We start from the raw sequence: 8,012 nt of genomic DNA on the forward strand, positions 1-8,012 counted from the left end.
TTAAGAGATATTAAATAGACATTAAGAAGTAGAATATTTCTAAAAAAAAAAAAAAAAAAAAAAAAAGCATTAAAACAACTGCGTTTATTCGTATAATTAATAAGTAATAACAAAAAAAAAAGGGGGGGGGGGAGAAAAAAGACAAGACAATTAATAATAATCCATTTAAATGACATTAAGCATAATTACAAACGATCATATTATATTTTTCATTATCAAAATCATTGCAAGCTATACAATACCATAGCAAAAGAAAATGAGTTCCGCATTAACTAGTAAGGAAAATTACGATTAGTATATTGCGTTTAATTGTTATATCGTGGTTGTATATAATAAAAAAATATTTTACCGTAGCAAACATGTCATGGGATACAACAATAGCACCCCTCACCGATAAATTGCATGGTCTCATGCTTCTCATTATCAAAAAGAGTAACAAATTTTGCGTCTTCAAAGATAACGAATAAAATGGAATTTGACAGCTGTAAAAAATTAATATCCCTCATATAACACATGTTTATGTATTCGGTTAATAGAAAATAATTTCTGATTAATTTCTTAAGTTCGTCCGATTTCGACAAATATGATAAAGCTCCAATTTTTTTGAGCTTTCATTTATATTCTGTAATATTTATTTAATTATATATAGATATATATATATATATATATATATATATATATATATCTATTCAATATGAAATGAAAACCATATGAAATTATTGGACCATTCTTGGTGAAATAAAAATACCTACAATATTTTAAATACGTTGGCGTTGTGGTTTATTATATTTTGTCCGAGATAAAAGTAAACGTATATTACGAAAAAAGATGAAATAACATAGAAGAATTTTGTTAATCCTTCGGTCTTATTAAGAGTTAGAGAAATGATCTGAAATAACTAAAAACAAATTTCTTGATTTTTCTCGATAAGGGATGTATAATTTTATATTCAATTCTCTTTTTGTTACTTATATATATATATATATATATAATAAAATATTTACGTAAAAATAATCAAGCAGAATATATGTAAATCCAAAAAATTCTTCGAACAGATGAATTCCTTCGTAAAATGATTTCATTAAATCAATAAATCTTGAATGATATCAAAAAGAGAAATATTATAATATTAGTATTTGGAAATTCGTAAATATTAAAAATAATAAAAACGTGAGTCACGTAATAAGAGATACATACTCGATCGTGTTATGATAAAAATTTATGATATGGATTATCCATTCTCTTTCATCGATTTTTACACTTTTATTATTCATATAATAGAAACTTTGTTGATTCTTTACAAATCTTTCAATTACTTTCCATCTAAAATAAATAAATAATAATCTCCAAAAAACATTAATAGTGAAAATTATTTTTCTCCTGCACCATGCGTATATCGTTGCAATTGATTTACTTACTGGACGATGGTAAGAAGTGCACAAGCATGCTGTACAACTGCTATAAACATGGAATAGTTAGCAATCCCTACATTGCACGCGATTAATATAATTATAGATTCGATTGTAAACCCGATGTAATAAAGCATTCGGTTGTACATAATAGAGTCAACACGAATTGGTAATATTAATTCCGTTTCACTTATATCACCAGAAACATACCGAAAAACACTTAACAATGATGGAAATATCAAAAATACAATATAAAGATAAAAGGAAACTGTAAAGGAAAAAAGCACTAATGAAAATTAATCAATGAATTTTTATAAACCCTTTTGTTACTCTCCATATTGTGTATTCATTTACTTGCGATTGTTAATGTACAAAGTCTACTAATTTCAGCATATTTCTTCAGTACCACTAGTTCTGGTTTGTTTGCTAGGTCATCCCAATCGGACTTGATACGAGAAAAAATTTTCTTCATCTGAAATTATTACATAGTTATGTTAAATTAATTATTATAACGATAGAAACATATGTCGTTTAGAGTAAAAAACCAAAAAATAAGAGGAAAAATTGGTTTTCACGTAGAACGGACAGTTCTATTATTCAACAATAGATTGCAATAGCAAGATGCGAAGCATAATGTAGGCAAGGTCGTTTCCAGTAATTTGGCGATCAATATTAATTCTTTTTCAGAAATGAAGAAAAAATGAATCTAAAAGAAAAAAAGAAAAATAATATTTAAACTTAGATAATTATATGTCAAAGTATTGAATCCATTCTCTGAATTATTCATTATATACAAAAATTGCATAAATGAATAGTACATAAATTAATTCAACTATGATTACATGTACGAATATTCCAAAAGCTAGAGTGAAATTAATAAAACAAATGTGAATTATATTCTTAGATGACGTCTTTTGGCATAATCCAATTAAACGAAAAAATTGAAGATTTAGTGTGTAATACTCATTTTCGACATAATCTTCCTCCTTCGAAACCATATTGCCGTCTGTTGCTGCTCTCCAACATCGATTGTCTTCAACCCTACGCAAGCGTATCATCATTTACTATTCTAATCATCCCTTTTCCAATGGACACTTAATAATTCAATTCGATTCAACGCTGAGAAATTTGTTTGAAATAAAAAATAGCATATTCCCGTAAAATGATTCCGTATTTCTTATGGCTTTCTTTTTTTAGCCGATCGATACTATAAAATTTAACATATGTTTCTTATCCTAGCTATCATGTCATTTTCTTACCCTTTCTTTGCATTACAAAGTACTTCAACCCTTCTACCGCAGGAGCATGCGCGTTGCGAATCCACCCCTTCGGACCGCCTCATTCTGACGCAGTTCACTTTCGTCGCTCGACCTTGACGGACGTATCGTACACTTCAATAAAATAAAGTTTAAGTATTTGACGCGTTGACGATATAGTGTTATCACTTGTATGTTAACTATCGGATAACAAATATTTGTTAAATATTAATATCTATTTAAACGAGTTTTCGTTTGTTCATATAAACAAATGCCACTCAAACCAGATCAGCATTATTATTCTATTAATCGGGAAAATATTTACCATAACAATTCTTATCAATTCAATTTTTGGAATTTTTTGGAAACAGAAAAGATTGGCAAGAATTTTTCATGTATTCATATCATATTATAAAAGAACACAGATAATAATAATTATTCCATGTTCTTTATTTCCCTCTTATATAATATATACATACACGTGTACACGCATATACGGGATGTATGTCAGTAAACAGATTGTCAATTAAATTCGTTGCAATTGACTATATTGTCACGAAAGTTTATCAACAAGAATTTTCGAAGTTCTAATTCAATCTGTATATCAATACGATTTTGTTAATCACGTTTTTCTCAAGTTACGAAGCTTAATATACATTTTTTTAGCTTGTAATAGATGCTTGTAATCTTTTTATTTTTTTTTGCATATTTTTATAACAACACTAATATTCAGTTCATATCATATCTGACCAATGTTCACCGATATTTATTATTATTATTATTATTATTATATTCTATTTAAATTCGTCAATTTTTTTCTTTCATTATTTTTTTTTTTTAATAAAAATTAATTTTTCGAACCTGTATTATTTGTCACGAAGGCACAGACGTTCTATAATCACGAAAAGAGGAAATACTAAAAAAACAAATTAGAATGTGAAATAAATTTTCCATTGTAGAAATTAATTTCTTATAATTACAAACTGCTAACAACAAAGCAACAATTATATAACAATTTATTAACATAACGCATTCAATAATCCAATACAATGACCAAATACCATATACTATCCTCTTCGTTTAAGTTCATTGCAAATTGAACAATACCGTAGCGAAAGAAAATGAATGTGTCATTGACTGTTATAAAAGGATTCAATAATTAGGAGATGTTAAAGAGCAATATCTATTTTTAATAAGTAGTTTACCGTTGCAAACGTATCATGAGATACCACTATCGTACCCATCACCGATAAACTGCACTGTCTCATGCTTTTCATTATCAAAAGGGGTAACAATTTTTGTGTTTTCAATGATAACGAATAAAACGGAATTTGGCATCTGTAAAAATTAATATCGTTTAATATAATACATATTTACATTATTTGGGAAAATTGATTCATCGAGTAATAGAAAATAATTTTTTGATTGATCCTTAAATTCGTACGGTTTCAACAAATATGAAAAAATATGTCAAATTTATTATTTTCACCAAATAATTAGAGAATTACTTCAATTCGCATCATGCGCTCTTTGGAGTTTAAATGCTGCATTAAAATAAGTCAGAAAAAAAAATTATATTTGTGCTATTTCAATTTAATGATTTAATGAGCCATAATAAACGAGCTATATAATAAATATATTTGATATATAATGGAAACAGTAAGAACTTAATGGAAACATCTTGGCAACAAAGAAATACCTACAATATTATAAATACATTAACGTTGTGGTCTATCAGTTGTTGTGAAAGGTAGGAGTAAACAAATATTACGAATAAAGAACCAATAATGTATAGGAGCTTTGCAATTACATCGGTCCAATTAAGAGTCCAAGTAAATATCTGAAATAACTAAGAAAAAATTTCTCGACACTTTTTGATACGGATTCTATATTTAAAAATTAAATTTCTTCTTAATATTCCTAAACATTACTTACGTAAAAATAATCAACCAGAATAAATATAAACCACAAAAATTCTTCGAAAAGATGAATGAATTCGTAAAAAGATTTTAATAAATCGACAAATCTTGAAAGAAATCAAGAAAGAAATTCTGTATTATCAATATTTAATCAATTGTCAATTTTGTAAACAATAAATACGTGATCACGTAAAATCAGATACAAACTCGATCGCGTGTTTATAGAATTTTATGACAGCAACTATTCATTCCTTTTCATTTAATAATTCACTCTGAACATTGGCATAATAGGAGTTAGGTGGACTTTTTTCAAATCTTTCTTTTACCCTCCATCTAAAATAAATCATCGATAATAAACCGGAAGAAAGAAACTGTAATAGTGAAAATATTTTTTCTCTTTGAATATATTTATATAGTAATGATTGATTTACGTACTGAACGATGGTAAGAAGTGCACAAGCATGCTGTATAATTGCAATAAACATGGAATAATTAGCAATTCCTATTGTGCACACGATCGATATAGTTACGTATTCGGTTGTAAGCCCGATATAATAAAGCATTCGGTTTTTCATGAAATAATCAATATGAATTGGTAATATTAATTCAGTTTCATCTATAGAACCAATGACGTAACGAAACAGACATAACAATGATGGAAATATCAAAAATACAATATAAAGAGAAAAAGAGACTGTAAGGGAATAAAGCACTAATGAAAATTAATTAATAAATATTTTCTAACACATTCTGATACTCCGTATATAATGTTATACACTTACTTGAAATTTTTATAGTACAAAGTCTACTAATTTCAGCATATTTCTTCAGTATCACTAATTCTGGTTTGTTCGCTAATTCATCCCAATCGGATTTCATACGATAAAGTATTTTCTTCATCTGAAATTAGTACATAGTAATGTTAAACGATAAAAGCGTAAGTCATTAAGATTAAACAGAGATGTAATTAATTTCCATCCACTACGGACAATATTATTATTGAACAATATGTTATAGTAACAGAAACCAAAGGATAATGTAGGCAAGATTGTTTCCAATAATTTGGCGATTAACGTTAATTTTCTTTCAGACATGAAGAGGAAATAAATCTAAAGGAAGAAATAAAAAATATTATTTATAATTGATAAATAATATATGATAGTATTGAATATATTCATTGTATAATTTATTATATTTCAGAATTTTATAAATATATTGTAAACAAATCAATTGAATGACAAATACCTGTTCCAATAATGCAAAAACTAGCATAAAATTAATTACAACAATATAAATTTTATTCTTAAATGACGTCCGTTGGAATAATCCAATTAGACGAAAAAATAGACGATTGTAAGTATAATATTCGTTGTCGATATAAACTTCCTCGTTTGATAACATATTGACGACTATTATAGCTCTCTAAAATCTACTCAGTTCAACCCCACGTAGACGTATCTTTATTAATTATTCTAATGATTCCTATTCAAGGGAATACTTAATAATTCAAGTAGATACGACATTCAGAAATTTTCTTGAAATAAAGAATAGAAAATTACCATAAAATATCTTGAATGTTCTTATGGCATTCTTCCTTCAGTCGTTCAATACCATATAATTTAACACATGTATCTCAACCCAGGTATTATGTCAATTTTCATATCCCTTCTTTGCATTGTAAAGTACTCTAAACCTTCTTCCACAGGAGCATGCGCGTTGCGAACCAACCCCTTTGGACCGCCTCATTCTGACGCAGTTTAATTTCATCGCTCGAACACGACGGACGCGTCGTCCACTTCAACAGATATAAACATTAATTAATACTTTTTATCATTTACACGTTGTTCCAAATATGTACGATCATAGTTAACATTAACCGATCGTTCTTCCATAAGTGCGCGTGAAAGTACGGGGTGAGTCAATTAAAAAAATCTAGTATATTAAATATGTTCGAAAATTTGAATCAATGAAAAAAAAAATACTATCCAAGTAACATCCTATTATGAAATATTAATTATATTTTAATTGTTATGACCTACCTAAAAAACATTTATATCTTTATAAACTCATGTTCAGTAATTGTTCTGTTGTAAAATAATTTAAATGTATATGTAAAATATTTTGGAAGAAAAAAATATTTCCTTGGTATATACGTACAAAATTTCACGAACATCCCACTGTATTAAAGATATTTACATGTCACACGTAGAAGGTCGTGTAAATATTCAAACAGTATTCTGTCATTAGAAAATATATTTGAAAAATATACAGTCATTAAAAAATATACATTGAAACAATTCTCCTGAAATTGGCTAATGATAAAAGATATTAAATAGAGATCCAAAAATGTTATATGGCAATAAACAAGTGGTATTTATTCATATAACAACAACTAATTACATATAACTTTATAGTATTCCTATGATCGCAATACATTATGATCATCAATTATATCATATCTGTTACTATTAAATTCATTGCAGATTATACAATACCATAGCGAAAGAAAATAACTTACTGATACCCTAGAAAGAAAGATTTCAATTAGTATATGGTATTTAGTTGATGTTATAGATATATAATGATTCAGAAAATATTTCACTTTTGCGAATAAATCATGGGATATATACACTGCCCCCATCAGGGATATACCGCAAATTCTCATGCTATACATTGTCGAGAAGAGTAACAATTTTTGGTTTCTCAATGATAACGAATAAAATGGAAATTGGCAACTGTAAAAATTAATATCGCACATATATTAAATATCTACATATTCGGGAAAATTAATCGGTAGGATAATTGATAATAATTTTTTATCTATCCTTAAGATCGTGCAGTCTCGACCAATAATGAAAAAAGTAAGATTTATCATTATCGCCAAATGAAAAGTTAAAATTCGAGATTTTGTTCAATTCGTGGTCCATGTAGGTGCAGACGATGGACCGGAATCTATCAAAAATGAAATTATATTTATTCTGTCACCTTTTCATAATATAATATAACAAAGTCAACGAGTAATCAATTATACATATGTTCAAGATGAAATTGAAACCACACGAAATTATTGGACCGGTCATAATGTAATAACAATACCTACAATATTAAAAATACGTTATCATTGTGATCCATTAAATTTTGAGCGACGTAAGTATAAATGTATATTACAAACATAGAACAAACTATATACAAGAGCTTCTCAATTCCTTCGATTCGGTTTAGGGTAAAGGACAATATTTGAAATAACTGAAAACAAATTTCTCAATAATTCACGTTACGGAGTATATTTTTGAAAATTAAATTTCTTTTAAATATCTACGAATATGCATATATTTTGCAACTTACGTAAAAATAATCTACAAGAATAAATGTAAACGACAATAACGCCGCGAGTATTTGAACGGATTCGTAAAAAGATTTTAGTAAAT

The 8,012-nt window shown here is 27.3% G+C and overlaps 1 long non-coding RNA gene across 1 annotated transcript in view; it reads left to right on the forward strand.

Annotated features, from left to right (window-relative positions):
• Positions 1–6,567, forward strand: part of LOC124432499 — a 43,413-nt gene extending 36,846 nt beyond the window's left edge. Inside the window, exon 6 of the long non-coding RNA XR_006944277.1 lies at positions 6,290–6,567. This is a non-coding gene — a long non-coding RNA (uncharacterized LOC124432499). The remainder of the gene's footprint in view (positions 1–6,289) is intronic.
• The last annotated feature ends 1,445 nt before the right edge of the window (positions 6,568–8,012 follow it).

The sequence above is a fragment of the Vespa crabro genome, chromosome 25 (genome assembly GCF_910589235.1).
Source record: "Vespa crabro chromosome 25, iyVesCrab1.2, whole genome shotgun sequence".
Taxonomy (NCBI): Eukaryota; Metazoa; Arthropoda; class Insecta; order Hymenoptera; family Vespidae; genus Vespa; species Vespa crabro.